A 17,805-nucleotide genomic window follows, 5' to 3' on the forward strand; every position below is an offset into this window, starting at 1 on the left:
TTCAACCCCTGAGCGTAGCGGTCCCTATAATCAATTGAAGAGGTTTCTGGAACCCTGCAAAGCTGCTGCCTAAAGACTTAGACCAGGGTTATCAATTGAGCACTTAAACTGGGTCAGCTGGAGCCCCTTGCTGGAACAGTTGTAAACGATTTCTTTATGGTTTATGATAAAGTGGTTAATTTTCGAAAGCTCGTGGATCAGTAAAAATGACAGTAAAGGTTGTGAAACACTTTCCCCCATCTTTATCTGCATGTAGGGTTTTCTTTGAATTAGCAGGCATAGTTGAACAACAAGTAGCCTTAATATGGCTGTCTGCTCTTCCATGTCCGCCTGTCAAATCCACGTAATTTTCTACCAGCAGGTATTTTCATGCTAAAGAAAATCCAATGGATTCTTATGAAACCCACCTGAAATTACTGCTTGGTAAAAGTGGACGGATTCCATAGGAATCCACTGTTAATGCCTCCAGCAATCATTTATTGCAGGAGGAATTTCCACATTTCCATATACATAGTGAAAAAGTGGAGAATAAAGGTGATTTTACCTATGTTTACTTTTAACCTTTAACACCACATGGGAGAATAGAGGAAAATTGCACGGAGGGTCCTGTGCGCACAAAGGTACAACTGGAGCCAGTCCTCTCTGAGTAATTTACACTTTGAGTAACATGACCCCCAGATACATTATTTTACCATTCATTTGTTCTTGTGGTAATCAGAATAAACCTTCTTCTATTACTCAAACCTACCTGTATGTTGTTGGCCTCTGTGTGCGTCCATTCCAGCTACCCTGTCACAATGATTAGTGACCCTATTTGGGTAAATAAAAACACTACAGTGAACAAACCCCATGCACGCAGACTGGTCAGTCTCCTAAATGAGATTATAAAAAAGAGCCTAGAGCCTAACGAGTTTCCACTGAAAGGTGGCAAAACACGCCCTATGTAAACATGCCCAAAGCGTGCATGACTTTATAATTGAGGAGGAGCTAGATATTATATGTCTCGCCGAGACCTGGCACCAAGACCCTATTGGCTCGGTGTGTGACATAGCTGTTCCAGAAGGGTTTATCATATATAATAAGAACAGAGACACCAGAGTCAGGGGTGGAGTTGCAATAATAGTCAGAGATTCCATACACCTGTTCAAGGCCACCATCACATGTGCAGGATGTGAAACGTTACACCTGAAATTCACGCCCACACAGAATGACTGTATTACCATCATAGTCATATACAGAGCACCTTCCCTTAGCTCAGATTTTTCCAATGAACTAACCCAGCAGTTAAACAACCTGAAATCCACCAATAGAGCAACCTTGCTTGTGGGTGACTTCGATAGGTGGCGAGGGAACCCGACTGACAAGGAGGCCCTCCACCTTGAGAAAACCTTGATCAATATTGAATTCAAGGTTATAAACAATGGACCCACAACAGCCAAGGGAAACCAGCTAGACTGTATCATAGCTCAAAACCTTGAGGTACAGATGGCCGAGACATCGCCTTGCATCTGGTCAGACCACTTTAAGGTTATCTTTGAGATAAAAATGAGTTACTCCTGCAAAAAAGTCATCAATCCACAAGAAAAGGTCCAAAGTAGGAATTTTAAGAACATAGGGCCTGCACAACTGGAACAATGCCTGAAAAAGATACAGGAGAACTTCCAGGAAGGGGACTCATGTGAGGACATGTTACTGCAATACTCAAACTCGGTCTTAGAGCTAGTGGAGCAGCTTGCAGCGCTTAAATCAAAGTTGGTAAGAAAAAACAGTAACCACCAGAAATGGTTTCATAGTGAACTAACCAGACTCAAGAAATAGAAAAAAGGTCTGGAAAGGAAGTGGCTTAAACACCCGACACAAGCCAATAAAGAACATTGGAAATGCACTGAAATGCGCTATAGAAACGGAATCAGAGAGGCCAAAAGAAACCACTACAACAAGCTGATAGCATCCGCACCTAACTCCGCCAGCAAATTATTTGACATCCTAAAGTTCATAGAGAAACCCAAGGCTTTGCCCTCCCCCTTTTACGCCACGCAGGAAGACTGCGAGATGGTGCAAAAGGCATTTGCTCTCAGAATTCAGAAAGACAGGCACACCATAATATCAACTAGGGAAACATCAAACAGAGTGACACCCACACCCGTCGGGGAGCATAGGCAGCGGGAAGTAGCTAACTTCCAGTTCCTTCCTATTTCAGAAGAAGAGATGGTCAGAGTGCTTGCCAACATGAAGCCCACCTCCTGCTCTGAGAATATAATTCCCCAGAAAATAATACTGGAGAATAAGGAGATTTTTCCACCAGTAGTGATCAAAATAGCAAATGCATCATTTAAAGAAGGTGCTGTGCCCAAGAGCTTTAAAGCAGTTACTATCACGCCCCTTATAAAGAAGCCCGGACTAGACCCCAAGGACCCAGGAAATGTGCGTCCTATCACCAATTGCATCTTCCTGCTTAAAGTCCTGGACAAAATAGCAACTGCTCAACTTCAGAAGCATGTGGAAGGCAATTCTATTCTGCACGACCAACAATCGGGCTTTCATACTGCACACAGTACGGAGACCGCCATGTTGGATTTACAGACCCACATGCTTAGTGTTCTAGATAAAGGCAAGACAGAGCTTCTACTGATCTTGGTACTGAGCGCCGCATTTGATCGTAGACCACCAATTACTCCAAGTGGTCCTGGATAAAGTGGCCGGCTGCCCCAAGGAAGCATTGGCATGGTTGGCATCCTTCCTAGCCGACCGAGAGGCAAAAATCCACTGGGGAGTTGGGGGGAACATTTTTTCAAGGCATCCCATATAAGGTATGGGGTCCCACAAGGGGCTAGCTTATCCCCCCTCCTTTTCAACCTGTACATGAGATACCTGTGCGTTTTTTACAAACTACACCGACAATACCCAGTTGGTGGTCGAGCAGGACGGTGACTACCTCAAGGACAGCACCAAAACCTCAACACTGTATAACATCATTGAGAATTGGATGGAGGGAAACTGGATGCACTTTACTGGTAAAAAGACAGAGATGATAATCTTTGGCATCCGTCAAGCCAGAGCCAAATTAGGGCCAGACTATGAGGCCTTTTACATCAAGGACATACGTATTCAGGTGTAAGAGCAGGTTAAAACTTTCAGAATTACCATGGAAGCATCCTTGGGAGCAGAGGCGCAGGTTCACTACCTGCACAAGAACAATTCTTATTAGCTCTGCTTACTCAGATCTATCTGCCCTTTTTTGAGTGAGAAGAACAGTGCCACGTTTGCTAGGGCAATCATATTGTCGCTCTTGGACTATGGAAACTCTCTCATGCTTGGGGCCAATAAGAACTGCCTTGAGAGGTGCCAGGTCATGGAAAATAATGCTGTGTGAATAATTAAAGGTAAGAAGAAAAGTGATCATAACAGAAAAGCACTGCATTGGCTCAAGATCGAAGATAGGATTCAGTTAAAAGCATTGACATTAGTGCATAGGTGTCTGTATAGCACTGCACCTGAATACCTAAAGAAAAAGATCTCACGATACATCCCTAATCCCTAATCGTTCACTGAGATCTGAGGCACAAGGCAGGATCGTAGTGCCTTCCCACAGTCGGGCAACAGGCTCGGGCAGGGCGTTCCCCGTGCTGGCAGCTAAGAATTGGAACAACCTACCCCTAGCGCTCCAACTTGAACCAAGTTACCGGGCCTTTAGAAAGAGCCTTAAAACACACATTTTCAAATAGAGGACACCAGCACCCGGATATTTAGTCAATTTAGGTTAGATCGTCTAAAGTCTTGTATGTAATATACATGTTTTATGTCACTCGCCCTGATGCCTGCAGGCTTTCGGCACTCCAAAGCACATAAATAAATAAAATAAATACATCTGGAAGATAGATGGATTCAGATCCAGAAGAGAAAAGGACCAAGCCCATCTTTCACAAGCTCTCATAATTCGCTAAGGGAGGCCTCTAAATTCAAAAGCTCTTCCACAGCAATCACATCCTTACTTGTCACGTACCCTGCTAAAAGCGCATGCTCAGCTGACAAGCAAACCTGTAGACATTCAGAGTACAGTAAGCCAAACCGTGCTCAAAAACCTCTGACAGAAATGCACAACTTTCACACCAGGAGCTTCCACGGGTTCAATGTGCGATAAGAGGTACCGACCAGACTAGCACAAGGCAGCTTCATAGTTCTTCTGTATGTTCTAAACCGATGACTCCTGGTTGAGGGAGCTCGACTACACTAAGTGACCCTAGACATCACCAGATCACTATCATGTTAGAAGGGGCAAAGGTCCCTGAAGAATGAGAGGGTAATAGGGAACCTCTGTGTTCCACAAGTCTTGAAAATCCAGGAGACAAAATGGTTATTCGAATGCATGCTCCAAAATATCTGGCAACACACATCTGTGCTGGCTAGAAGGAAGTCACTAGAAAAATGATGACCACTTCCCTCTTCACTTGAAGGAGCAGCCTCTGAAACATTGCAAAAGTAGGGAAAGCCTAGCCCATGAGCCCTGCCTAGAACTTATGGGAAGAATTAGTGCCATTACAACCGGTTCCAGATGTCAAAGGTGAGGCATAAAGGTCCAACCCAAAGAGACCCCAAAACTCGTGCAGGTGGCTGATTGAGGCGCAACACACATACAAGTGACATAATCAGATCGCTACACGTTGCGTCTCTTTTGTCCTAGACCGCTATGACAGATGTTTAAACCCTCCCATGGGCCATGCACATAAGGCATATGCTGCATAACAGGTGCACAATGGTAATAAAGCTTCCGACGTCATCACGGCATCTGAGGTATGCATGGCTAACACATTTTATCACACAGCTGGCATGAATTGAGCTGAAATGTGCCAAGTTGTGTGGTGATGTTTGAAAGGTGAACGCTGCACTGCAGAAGGTGTAAGATAGGAGGCCATAACTTGCTAAAGTATGTTTGGGCAAACGAAAGGAGCGTTAGCCAAGAAATGTAGTACATGAAAGGGAAATCAAAGCTCTAAGACATGGAATTGGAAATGATTGTCACTCGAATGCACAATCACGGGGCGATGTTGTTTGGTGCAAAAACACATTGAATTCAGTTGCATGTGAAAAATGCAGAAGTTGAGTGCTTTTGTTATGGAGCAATCGAAATAGACCCTCGACAAAAGGGCAGAGAGAAAGTTATAGAAGCCTGTGTACCTAGGTGGCGTACAAGTCGGGGTTCTTCAGTACTGTCTTGGAAGTGAACAGTTGAGCAATGTGTGCCCACGTTAATGAATGAGGGCCACCTGGAGAATATTAGGGGCATTGACACCACCAGGTGCCCAAGGAAGAAGCACAGTAAAGCACATTTTCCCATGACAAATGGTGCTGACATCTTTGGCTTCTCAAGTCTTACCTTGGGTATGAGTGCATAATACATTCATTCTTCTTTTTCATTTCCTTTCTCACATGTGCAGAATGTATGTACATCTGCAAGAAAGGATGAGCAGTCCAGTCAGCTAATAGCATCTATAAGTGAAAAGAAGGACTGTGAAGCAGACACCAATATATCCTAGCCATCAAGTCTGATCCTATTGCCCTTAACACTGTTTCTGAGAAAGCATAAGGATACCTTTGCAGTCCAACTGCTGCCTGATGAGCCTGAAGAGATTTTTAACAGAACATTAAGAATCATTTTGAAGAGGTAATTAAAGGTGAAGGTGTGTTAATGAGGTACAATGCCATAAACCAAAGAAAGTTGTGCATCTCCTGCACTAAAAGACATTATTTAGTTTACTCCTCCCTTCTGGTTAGGACTTTTATCTCTAGGTCCGCACTCAATCAATACAATAATAATACTAATAATAATAATAATAATAATAGTAATAGTAATAACAACATGCATACTCTAGAAAAGATTGTAACAAAATATAACATTACATCTCCAGAAATATCCATCAGAAATCCAAGCCTAGATCAGACCACTCTTTTGGTTACTATAGATAATGGGCCTCATTACACGGTAGGCGGTAGGGATTTACCGTTACCGGTAAGGGATTACCGGTATCGGTAAATCCCCTCCCCAATTGCGACCCAGACATACCGCTATTAGCGGCACCGCTAAGTACGGTGGCACTATTAGCGGCAAGTCCGTGAGCGCGCGCCCCCTCAGTCCGGAAATAGCGGCATAGCGCTAATATCACGCCATCACGAGCCATGCGGACATGGCAATACCGGCATGTAGTAGACCCAAAAACCCCTTACCGGCAAGGCGCTAATACCGGCATCGCGAACCACACGTTAAAAGAGCACAGCAGTGTTCCTACCTGCCACAGGTTGACAAAATCAGCACAGGTGGAGGCAATGGAGACTGGCAGCACAAAAGAGCACACCACACCCCTTCCCACACCCATTCCCACACCAAGATGGATGCAATACTAGCAGCATTACATGGGCTAGAGGACATGATTGCAGTGCAGTAGCTACAACAACAGGCAGCACAGAGGAGACGCAGGAGGAGGAGGAGGAGGAGGAGGAGGAGGGCAAGACAGGCGCAGCAAGCACCACCAGTGCACCTAGTGATACCACAGAGGCAGCCACCAATTCCCAGGATCAGAGCCAGTCCAGTCAACCTAACCCCTGAGCAGATACACACCCTGTACCGTCTGGACCGGGATACCATCACCACCATTGTAGACATGATATACAACGACATCGTGAGTCTCATTGACATCCGTACTGCCATCCCCCCTCTACTGAAGGTGGTAACTGTGCTCCACTTCTTGGCCACAGGCACCTACCAGTATACGGTAGGTCAGATGCATGGCATATCACAACCAGTATTCTCACGCACACTGAACCAGGTGCTCGATGCCCTCCTGAAGCACACAAGTCAACACATATACATGCCACGGACTGCCCAGGAGATCTCCAACACCAAAGTTGGCTTCCATTCACTGGCAGGCATCCCAAGTTGCATCGCGGCCATCGACTGTACCCATGTAGAACTGGTGGTCCCACATGCCAATGAGGTAGTGTACCGTAACAGAAAGCATTACCTCTCCATCAACGTCCAAATGGTATGTGACTCCAATAAGATCATCACACATTGCTGTGCCCGATATCCCGGTTCAACCCATGATGCAATGGTCCTGCGGAACTCGACAATACCACGATACATGGAGCGACATGCTGGACAACGTTCGTGGCTACTTGGTGAGTAGCAGGCCAACCACATGGCAGTGTGATGTGATTGTGAGTGGGGGGGGAGATGCATACTCCAACTGGGCGTGAACTGGCGTCAGGAGAAGAATGGACATACATATTTGCATCACTGTACAGTGAGGCAGCCCACAATGGACCAGACACAAAACCACATGCTAGAAGTGAGTGCCACGACAAACATATCTATCCATCACGCCAAACAGGCCATTCCAAACAACATGCACACCGCACAACACACCATTCCCCCCATTACACAAATCAGCAACATGCATTTAAAAATCACATCTGAAATGTACCCTGAACAACATCAGAAATTATCCGCGCACATGAGTGCATACAAATGGATCTCCTGTAGCCATTGTAGTGAGCCACACCCGTACCCCACCACTGAATTGCCATTGAACAGCATGGGGACATCAACTAAGGAATGGCAGTGTACTAGCAGTGTGGCACTAACGTTGCCAGGGCCAGGAAACACAAATTACTTAAACTCAGGCGGGACATGGCAATCCCTGACGTATGCATGCATGGTGCATGTCCACTTGCAAGGACCACCTCACCTTCCCACATTGCAGTTACCCTGATTGCCATGCGTGCTTGGATCAGTGGATGTCGTTGAAAATGCTATGTTTGTTTGTGTGATATGTGCAGGCTCCACTTTATGTAGACACTTACACATACCCATTGTTGCACCCATGCAGGTGATGCAGGTTATCCCCTGAAGAGGTGGCTCCTTACCCCTGTGCGGAACCCACAGAACAGGCACGAAGAGGACTACAATCATGCACACACCCGTACCCGCATGGTGATCAAGCAGACATTCGGCCTATTGAAGGAACGCTTCCGGTGCCTCAGCAGGTCGGGCGGGGCACTCCTGTACGGGCATGAGAAGGTGGCCAAGATCACCATGGCATGTGTCATTCTGCACAATATGTGTATCAGACGGAATGTGCCAATGCCCCCTGACATTGAACTGCAACCACTGTCTGAGGATGATGACGGGGATGAGGATGGAGTAGAGGGGGCTGCAGGTCATGCAGGTGGCGATGCCCATGAGGGACGTGCTGTGCGGCAGCACCTGATAGACCATTGTTTCTGATGCACATGGATTAGGAGGGTGCAATTGATGTGGAGCTCAGGGCACGGGGTGTATGGAGGATATTAACACAGTGCACCCTTCAACAATAAAGCACACATACACAATAATCAATGTCCAGTCATGTGATTATCCATGCCATTACGTGTGTATTGAGCATTATGTCATTCAAACGTGCATGTACCCTCCACCCCAAACACCCTCACCCCCCTGCATCCACAACTCCACCAAACACCCTCACCCCCCTGCCCCCACAACTCCACCAAACACCCTCACCCCCCTGCCCCCACAACTCCACCAAACACCCTCACCCCCCTCCCCCCACAACTCCACCAAACATGGTGTGCACATCAGTGCTGCATTAGTCTCCAAGTGTCAACAGTGACAGGCTGGCCCTACTTCCCTTCTCCACCACCACCATTGGGGGGTTGTGAGTCTGACCGCCGCAAGGACCGGCTGGACCTGCGCAGGATGGTTGTTTGGTCAGAGCTAGTAGACGAGGGGGCGGCTGGTTGATCTGCTCCCTGTGTGTGACGCATGCTCTCCATCGCCTCAGCAATGCGCGTTAGGACCTGCCTCACAGCGGCCATCTCGTCACATAGGCGCGTCGTGTTGCTGTCCAAGGCAGCTTTCATGTCCCTTGATAACCCCCGGATCTCCTCCCTGGTCGGGGCAGCCTCGCTCACTTGCCGGGCAACCAGGGCATTGAGCTCCTCCTGGCGCTGTCGTATCAGGCTCATGCTGTCGTCTGCGGCCCTGCCCCTGTTACTCCTCGGCGCAGCTTGCTGCATGTGGCCGACATCAGGTGAGCTTGCCACGGGACTGAATGACCCATCCATTGAATCTCCGGCATGCACCTCATGGATGCTGCCATTGGATGTGTTGCATGGGCTGTGGTGTGGGGACAGCTGGGTGCTGGGTGTACGCTGCCCTTCCGGTGTCAGACATGGGTCGTCCACATCACTAATGGGTGCCGTGGCTGCTGCTTCCCCGACGGAGCTATTGGCTGCGGACGGCATGCCTTCTGGCACTGCCTCCTGAGTGGTGGCGGTGGGTGGTGTGGTTGCTACCACAGTGTCGGATGGCATTTCGACCCTTGGTGTGGTCGGTGCGTGTGTGGCTTGTGAACCCTGGGCCACTCCAGATTTCCCAGTGCCCCTCGATGTACTGGGCCTGGTGCCTGCATCCTTTCCCTTGGCCTGCTTTTTGGGTGGTGGGGCCTGCGTTGCAGAGTCCAGCTCCTCACTGTCAGAATGTGACCCTGTGGGGGAGCAAGACAGGGATAGCATCAGTGATAGGTCAACGTGCATCATGCATATGTTGTTGTTGCTGCAGTCCTTTGGATTTGGACATCTAGTTTGGACATGCAGGTTGTTGGCCAGATGGGTGGGTCATCCGGACATGAGTCAGGGTGACACTTGTGTGAGGTGCTGCATGCATGTGGTTGTGTGGGAATATGCACGGCATATATGCAGGGTTGTGTACATGTGTGTGTGATGACCCCATCCATTAGCTAATTCCCATTTCACATTTGGGGGAGGACCTCATGCTTTGCATTGCAGTGTTTTGCGTGGACACTCACCTCCGTCTGACGTTGTTGCCACACCGCACTCCATTCGGCCCACTCCCTCGATGGATTCGATGCCAATGGTGCTGGCACATGTCTCCTCCCACTCCTGCATCTTCATCGGGGATCCTCCTCCGCCTCCTGTGCCATTGGCCAGATTCCTGTTGGCCGATAATATGCTGCGTACACGGAGGCGCAGATCATCCCACCGCTTACGCACGTCCTTTACAGTGCGGGGGGTGGAGCCCACCGCACTGACTTTCTGCGCCACCTCAGCCCAGATCTCCTTTTTTCTCAGGAGTGCAGGGCGCCGCATGTCGCTAGCAAACACTACGTCTGCATTTGCAGCCAGGGTGTCTGCCAGCATTTTCAATTCGTCGTTTGAAAAGCGTTCTTTGCGCTGGCGCGCATCAGCTTTCTTTAGGGCCTTGGGCATTGTTTGTTATTGTGGGAAGTGGTATTGCCAGTTGTGGTGTTGCTGCAGGTCCTGAGTGCAGGGGATGGCAATGGATTGTGTTTTTAAAGATGGCCGCCGGGCTCTTTCCCGTTCCTGTGCGATGACGCTATTTCCGGTTCCGGTGTTTTACGGTGACCGCTAATAGCAGTGACCGCTAATAGCGGTGACCGCTAATAGCATGCAGCATGAGGGCGGAGGTGCTATCAGCACTTTGGTCAGAGCCGGAAAGGTGCTTTTGCACCAGGGCGGTAAGGTCATTTACCGGCATGGCCCTATGCGCGTGTCTGCTTACTCGTAATGGAACACTATTAGTGGTCTCCTGCGAGGGCGGACACGCTAATAGCGCCATGCCGGTAATTCGCATTTTTTACCACCTACCGTGTAATGAGGCCCAATGTCTGCTTATGGGAATCCTAAACAAACATGTGTGCATGTTCTCTGCTTGCTCTAACACTGCAAACATCGTGGCTAATGAAGACAGTTTGTCACTCATGCATCAGTTACTGTTACAATAGCCATTACACATTTGACAGCCCTGGTAGAAAAGAACACATTTCCCATGCACTTATTGGAATTGATTATGAAAAGTAAACATGCTGAGAAATCTAACAGCCAAGTGCTAGCTACACTTGCATTGTTATTATAAAATAGGATGAGGAGTATGCACTGTTACAAAAACAGGAGTACTACTTGAGGCAACAAATAAAAATGAGAGTTTGCTTTGATCATGCCTAATCCATCACTCAGTATATCAACTTTAGTAGATGCCCCTTTTGCTACAACACATCTTTCACCCAGTACCAGCATAAACCTCCACAAGACCAGTGCAGAAGAGAGCAGCAGTGGCGTTGCAGAAGACCATGGTTCACGCATCTGTAGTACAAAGGGGTGAAAAAATCATCAATGTCAAATTTGACAGGTTCCCGCCCCCATTTCCGGTCTAAGACCCGCCACTTTGATATCAATTTGATATAGAGTTAACATAGATGTATATAAAAATATCAACATTGTTGATATCTTTTTTATATAAAATGTATGTATAAATGAACATAACATGTATATATTTTTTAATTATAAAATGTATATAAAAGGTAATGTAAACTTTTGATATAAAATGAATATACATTTATATATAAAATTCAATATATTTTTTATATCGATTTAAAGACCCCTAACACTTTCCAATCGACCCCCAACATTTTTCATTTAATTTTGATATACAATTTATATCAATGTTATATGAACTGGATATAAAGTCTATGCACAGTATAGATGACATCATGGCATTCCAGACATTCAACACTGTCTAAAAATAACCCTCTAGAGTTGAGCTTGCACGTCACCTTGTAACATCAAACTTTGATAAAGATTTCATATAGAGTATATATAGATACTGGCATGGAAACTCAGACCTTGAATGGCGGCCAAAATAAACCTATGTGAATTTGTTTTATACACAAAGTGTGGGACACAGTGCCAATACAAAATAACCCAAACTATTGGCTGTTGGCAATGCATGTTCCTTTTTAAATGACAACAACTCACCCCCCTGAAACTTTTACATACAAACTACTGGCTTTTGGCAATGTGTATTTCTTTGTAAATTAAGACAATGTACACCGGAGAAACTTTTACATAAAACTACTGGCTTTTGGAAATGCTTGTTTCTTTTTTAAAAGAACACAATGCAGACGAAAAGGTTGGTTGTAGAATCACTGATCTACATCAGGGCTCAACAGCCTTCAGAAACCCCAACACTGTTTACAGGGACACATGCAGCAGAGAAATGCCTGAATTGGTGGGGACATGCAGATATGAAGCCAGCAATGCAGTGGGGAGGGGTTTTGGCTTTGAGAAGATCAGGCACAGATGACACAATACACTGACCCAGGCACTTTGCAATGTCAGGAATTCTGATAACTCACACTGGCTATTCTGCATTTTTTGCTGAGCCGGCAACAGGATGCACATGGGTGGCCTGCTAAGAAGGCATTCTATAGTTAGCTCTCCTGAGGCAGCTCTGCAGGACAGGATTCCCAAAATGTACACACATGTTTTTTTATCAACTAAATCAGCTGTAGTCAGCAGGGTTGGATGGTGGCTATTTTCAGATGCTGATAGAATGATGCCGATATGAAGGCAAAAGGAAGCAGCACCTGAGGGTCCTGCTAATTTTCGATTTTGCTACAACGACACAGGAAGCCCCTTTTGTGCAAAGTAAGCAAGAAATACACTGGGTATGGTACAATTGTAGATGCAAGGGCCTGTGTGACCAGGCCACAGCACTTGTGATGGGATGGGGGGCATTACCCCTTAAAAGGGGAACTTTTGACTGCAGCAGGGACGCTACCTGGGAGTCATGTGGATTTACCTTGTAGCTGAATTTCTGCCAAAACCCTGTGCTGGAGACTCTTGATTTGCACCTGATTGACTGACTGGAGTCGATTGATCAGAGCTGCTAGCAGGCAGGGGAAGCTCTAGGAAGCCAATCAGATCTATCATGGCTCATGGGCAATGGGACAGAGGACTGCATCCCGCTGCAGGGCCATTGATTCGAAGCCAGCCCCTGTATTTACAAATCAGCTTAAGGATTGACAGCAAGAAAAGGAGAGCTGCATTGGGGGGTTTTGTATTTTTTCTAAAAAGTTACCATTTTGGTGGTTGTAGAGGTGGGTCTGTCTCCGGGGTGTAGCTTTTGAACCACTGTGGCTATGTGGTCTTTAACTATTAATTCATTGACAATGCTTTTGTTTAAAAGGTGTTTTGACGTGTGAAATATTTAGAATGCATTCAATGTAAAGAGCAGAGACACATTTGATACTGCACTTACTGATATTCCATAGATTTTTTGAGACAGACTGGTTAAATATGTGTTTAGTGTTGTTCAGACAGTGGCTTCAAATGCCAGCTAGGATAACGCATAGCTGATGAACAGGCCCAGATAAAATGGGTCTGCAAAAGGATTCTATGGTAGAGTTGGATTGCATCTCTGTATTGTCATGTGTGAGAGAACATACGTGGTGCTACTGGGTGCAGAGCTTAGGTTCCACAACTATTTTGAGATTTTGACTACAGCACTTGGGAACAGGTTGGAACTGAGTAGAGGTTTTTGTAAGTGTTTATGGGGAGGTCACACAACCAAGCATTTAATCAAATTTTACCTAACGTGTTAAAAGACAGCTCCTAAAAGATGGCATTAAAGCTTAAACAAAATGATAATTTGTAAGGCAGCATATCTGCACACACAAACACTTGCACTGCATTGTTTTAATTGGCAATGTCCTTTATTGTTCCCATGTCAATAGACATAGGTAGGTAGCAAGGGATTACCAGCACCGGTAAGGACACCGGTGCCGGTAATCCCTTACCACCCTATTCCGAGGTCCCTTAGCGGGTCCCTTCCTTAACACCTGGTTTTACCAGGCATTATGGAAGGGACCCGTTATGGGACTTCAGAGCTAATAACGATACCACAAAGTGCGGTACCGTTATTAGCTCCATCCCCATTCCCATTGAGCCCTATGGGAGTTTTGTGAACTTCCAAATTTGGCAGGCCATGCACAGTGGGGTTTGAATTTTTGTCAAAGATCACACATTTTGACGAAGAGGTGTAGTCGAGATGCATTCACACAAACTGTTGGAAATGTTGATTTTTACTGTGATTACCATTGGGCCAGGGGAAACGTAACACAGTATCTGTTAATGTTTGAAAATAAGACTTGTTTTAAAAATGTATTTGAATACCATAATGTGGTGATTGGCAATGTGTAAAAGATGTCCTATCCTGATTCTATGTTATTTTTGTTTTTATTTAGAGTGACAATGTATTTCAACAGCTGAATGGTGCAGCAGGCCGACCCTGAGGAAATGCACTGAGAACCCCAACAACCGTCGGTCGCTGTGAACATGGACATTACTGCATCTGTTTCAACATAACCTGGCTGTTTGGGGGCCGAGGATGGGATTGCATGTTTTCACCGGATCAGCAATGGGCAATGATGGGTTGCAGCCCCAGAAAGAGTTGATGGGATTATGGGGACCTCTATGCAATGAAGTTGTTCTTCAGATGAGGCAAGGGGCATGGGTGGATTGCAGCTCTGAGCAAGGGGCGATGGGATATGATATGATATGGCATTTGTAACTCGCCTATACACAAGTGTTTCAAGGCGCGACGAGGCAGGGAGGGGGGAACAAGGGGAGACAGACAACGATCCTACTAGGCCAGGTGTCATTCAGATCGCGCAAGTGCATGGGTAGGGGGACGGGAAAAGTGCAAGGGGGAAAGCGAGAGGGGAAAGTGCAGTACAGGGTTAGTAATGAACAAGATAAATAATAAGGGCCAGCTGGTGTCAAGTGCAAGATAAGTGCAGTCAAGTGCTGGGAAGGGGGGCTGTAGGGATACAGAGACAGTCCCGCAAGTGCAAGGGTTGCCAGGAAGGCAGTGCAGGGGAGAGTGGCTGGGCCAAGGACCGAGATTGGTGAGTGGCCCAGTTGCTGATTCAGTACAGTTTCAGTGATTTAGCAGGGGAGAGGGAGAGAGAAAGCAGAAGCAAAGAGGAAGGTTTTGAGGTGCTTCCGGAACCGGAGATGGTTCTCCTCAAGTTTCAGGGAGGCAGGAAGGCTGTTCCAGAGTTAGGCCCCAGCTGCGGAGAGAGATCCCCCCCAACTCGTTGCTTGGAGAAGCGGCTGACCCAGAGGGAGTTGGAGGCGGGAGAGCGAAGTGCTCGGGAAGGAAGATATTTAGGAAGGGAGAGTTGAAGGTAATTTGGCCCCAGGCCCCAGAAGGCCTTGTGGACAATGCAGAGCGTTTTGAACTTAATCCTCACAGCCACAGGGAGCCAGTGTAGCGATTTCAGTCCTGGAGAGATACAGTCCCTGGGCTTGAGGCCAAGGACAAGCCTCGCAGTCATGTTCTGGATGAGTTGCAGAGGGCGGAGAGTAGAGGCAGGCAGATTTAGATAGAGGCTGTTACAGTAGTCCAGCTTCGAGAGAACCAGGGCTCTGGAGACAGTGAGCTTCTGGGGGAAGGAGAGGAAAGGAAGGATACCTCTGAGGAGGAGCAGCTGGTAGTGTGACTTCTTAGAAACGTCAGAAATGTGAGGAGAGAAGGAGAGTGTGGAGTCGAAGATGACCCTGAGGTTTTTTGCCTTGCAGGTAGGAGCAGGAAGAGGGCCAAGAGAGGCCGGCCAGAGAGCTGCAGGGAAGGAGGGAGTGGGTCTGCCGATGAGTAGAATCTCGGTCTTACTGGCATTAAGGCAGAGGTCGTTGGCGGCACACCATTCCTGGATAGCAGAAAGACAGTCAGAGATGAGGGAAGGAGAAGAGGAGGCCGAGGGTAGCCTGAAAATGAGCTGGGTATCATCCGCATAGCACTGAAAGTTGGGGCAGAGAGCAGCGATGCGGTGGGCGAGAAGTGTCAGATACTGGTTGAACAGCCAGGGAGAGAGGTTAGAGCCCTGGAAGACACCACAGGTAGAGAAAAAGATGTCAGACAGGAAAGACCCCAGATGGACCTGGGAGGGTCGATTTGAGAGGAAAGAGGTCAGCCAAGCCAGAGCCTGACCAGTGATACCCAGGTTATCACGGAGATGGTTGAGCAGGATGGTATGGTTGACAGTATCAAAGGCAGAAGAGAGATCAAGCAAAATGAGAACACATGGAATGTTAGAGTCAAGGTTCGAGAGCAGGTCCTCACGCATGTTCAGGAGAGCAGTTTCCGTGCTTCTGGCAGCTCTGAAGCCAGACTGATGGTCATGAAGGCTACCACCAGATTCAGCATGGAGATTAAGCTGGGAGATGGCAAGTTTCTCCAGGAGCTTGCCCAGCAAAGGAGTGCTAGAGATAGGGCGATAGTTAGCTGGGCAGGACGGGTCGGAAGAGGGTTTCTTAAGAAGGGGGTGCACAAGGGAGTGCTTGAGAGGGGATGGGAAGACTCCAGAGGCGAAGGAGTGATTGCAGAAGTCAGCAAGGGCAGGAGCCAAGGAGTCAATGTGGTCCTGAATAGTTTTGGAGGAGCAGGGGTGTACCTGTGTTGACGAGACTTTCATAGATTGGACTTGTCTCGAAACCTCATCAGCAGAAAAAAGGGGAAAGGCAGAGAAGGAGAGAGGAGGGGTGGCTGCAGAAGGGCCAGAGGATGGGCAGGGAATAGAGGGGGGGAGGTGATGGGAGGAGAGTGAGGACAGGATGTCCTGAGTTTTTTAAATGAAGTGAGAGGCCAGTGACGTACAGAGGGCCTGGGAGGGGACAGGAGAGGTAGAGACTGCAGCAGGGTTGGCCAGCTCCTTGCAGATTTGAAAGAGTTCAGCCGAATTGTTAGATGCCGCAGTGATGCGGTCTTGGGTAAGGGCTCTCTTCTTGGTGAGAACAGAGAGCCCGTATTGCCTTTGGAGCAGGCGACAGGCCAGTTTATCAGAGGATAAACATGAAGCACGCCATTTCCTCTCTGCCACCCTGCACAGGCGTTTAAGGATGACGAGATCCGAGTCATACCAGGAGTTACATTTGGCTTTGGGCTTCAGGCTGATTCTCATAACAGGGGCAAGGATATCAAGAGTATCAGATATAGCAGAGTAGAGAGTGGAGAGGGCTGTGTCAGGGTGGGAGTCAGCCGAGGGGAGAAAAGGGGGCGAGAAGGTGGCAGCAAAAGCCTCAACTGACACACGCTTCATGGGTCAGATGACAGAGAAGGAAGATGGCAGTGACGAGGGTGGCTTTGCCTGTGGGGTATGGAGGGTGAGGTGGGAGCAGAGGAGAAAGTGATCACTCCAGGAGAGAGGAGTGGAGAGAGGGACAGAGAGGGGAAGGTCAGAAGAGATCAGGGCATCAAGAGTGTGCCCAGCAGAATGGGTTGGCCCAGACGGGAGAATAGAGAGTGAGAGAGAGTCACAGAGGTCGCGAAAGAGTCCAGAGGGGGGACAGGAGGCATCCAGGTGGATGTTGAAGTCTCCAGAAAGAGGAGTTGAGTGGTTGAGGACAGGAGTGAGGAGGAGAGGTCCGCCCACTCTGAGAGGAAGGAGGAAATTTGACCAGGTGGCCGATAGATAGTAGCCACGGTAATGGAATGGATAGGAGAGAGAGAGAGTCGGCAGACAAGACATTCAAAAGAGGAGTAGGTCTGCATGGGAATAGCAGTGGCAGGAATCCACTCAGGGAAGATAAGGGCCACACCCCCCCAGCACGGTTGGGCCTGGGCACGGAGAGGATCTTGTAGCCGTCAGGTAGGAGTGTGCCAAAGCTGGTGACAGAGCTTGCCGTGAACCATGTCTCAGTGAGACCGAGTACGTCAAGGTCCAGTTCCTCAAGAAGGCGGCAGATATCAGAGGAATGTTTGACAGCAGAGCGAGAGTTAAGGGTGGCAATGTGGAGAAGGTTGCCATCTTTGAAGGACTTCCGTGGAGGGGTACAGATCAGAGGTATGCCCTGCGGAGGAGAAGAAGGAGCGCGGGAGGGGACAGGGAGGGAGGGTAGAGGCAAGGTAGCCGAGGACAGAGGAGGGGGGAC

The 17,805-nt window shown here is 47.8% G+C and overlaps 1 protein-coding gene across 2 annotated transcripts in view; it reads right to left on the bottom strand.

Moving 5' to 3' along the window:
• The window catches only part of FRMPD1 (FERM and PDZ domain containing 1), a 1,388,071-nt gene that overhangs the window by 378,158 nt on the left and 992,108 nt on the right, over positions 1–17,805 (bottom strand). The window lies entirely within an intron of this gene.

This window comes from Ambystoma mexicanum, chromosome 6q (genome assembly GCF_040938575.1).
Source record: "Ambystoma mexicanum isolate Mex_15411 chromosome 6q, UKY_AmexF1_1, whole genome shotgun sequence".
Taxonomy (NCBI): Eukaryota; Metazoa; Chordata; class Amphibia; order Caudata; family Ambystomatidae; genus Ambystoma; species Ambystoma mexicanum.